This window comes from Monodon monoceros, unplaced genomic scaffold (genome assembly GCF_005190385.1).
Source record: "Monodon monoceros isolate NGI ecotype Baffin Bay Population unplaced genomic scaffold, NGI_Narwhal_1 Super_Scaffold_12, whole genome shotgun sequence".
Classification (NCBI taxonomy): Eukaryota; Metazoa; Chordata; class Mammalia; order Artiodactyla; family Monodontidae; genus Monodon; species Monodon monoceros.
Window position 1 is genome coordinate 134,671,844 of NW_021703768.1, and position 1,346 is coordinate 134,673,189.

The window sequence follows — 1,346 nt, forward strand, 5'->3', positions numbered from 1 at the left end:
GACCACCGAGTGGTCAGTGTAGGGTATTCACAGGGAGCCCTGGCCGTGATCGCACACTCCCGGGAAGGACCAGCGTGGTCCCTGGAATGACCAGGAGGTCGGCCAGCAACGCCCCCGACCCAACCTCACTGTCACCACAAGAAACAAAAGACAACTCGGTGCAGATAGACAGAACATCACCAGCCTGATGCTGTCCTGAGGAAGGTTGGCTGGCATCTGGGAACTGGGTGCTATAGTGGGTTGAATGGGGGTCCCCCCAAAAGTTATGTCCACATCACGCCCCAGAGAATCTGAGAATGGAACCTTTACTGGAAGTAGGGTCTTTGCAGGTATAATTAGTTATGGATCTGGAGATGAGGTCATCCTGGATCAAGGTGGCCCTAAATCAATGACAGTGTCCTTCTAAGAGACCAGAGGAGAGACACAGACACAGAGGAGACAGCAGGTGAAGACGGAGGCAGAGATGGGAGAGATGTGGTCACAAGCCCAGGGACGCCTGGAGCCCCCAGAAGCTAGAAGAGGCAGGAAGGATCCTCCCCTGGAGCCTCTGGAGGGAAGGTGGCACTGGGACATCTTGATCTCAGACGTCTGGTCTCCAGGGCTGAGAGAGGACAGGTTTCCATTGTTCTGAGCCTCAGTTTGTGGTCGTTTGTCACAGCTGCCCCAGGAAGTTAACGCAGCTGGTGAGCAGCTCCCTGCCCTGATCTAAACCCTCCCGCCTCCCGTTAGGGGCAGCCCCCTGTGCCTGTGCTGTTTGCACAAGCCATGTGGCTCATGCTGAACCCCGGCTCCCCTTCTGGGCACTGGCATTTTGGAGGGTGAGGGCAGACAACACCACGTGACCCAACCCCCAGCTGGGTGCCAGAGCTCTAATGAGCTTCCCTGGGGGTGTGGGTAAATGTCATGGTTCTGCTCTTCGTCACTGGAGAAAGAGACACCCTAGAGACCCCTGAGGGAAGAAGGGGGCATGAAGGGTGATGAGGTGACTGGAGCAGGCGGGGCCCTCCCACCTGTGCATCCCTACTGTACGCCGTGACCCATCTGTGAGCACACAAATGTGTGCTGAGTTCGTGTAAGCCACCCAGCAAGTCCCCGAAGGTGAGGGCAGCCCTGCAGACCCCATCCCTTTCCTCCAAACCTAGTAGGTGAAATACCCACTTCTCCTTGCCATTCCAGAAGTGGTTCTGGAGCTGATCTGGCAGTGGTCCTGGGGTTTTGTAGGCTAAGCCCCTGTTGCTATGCCCCCACTTCCCCACAAGAACATCCAGAGCAGGTGGTTTGCTCTGTTGCCTGAATGCCCCCTTCCACCAATATTCTCAGGAAAGAATCAGAGGACACTCATTCAT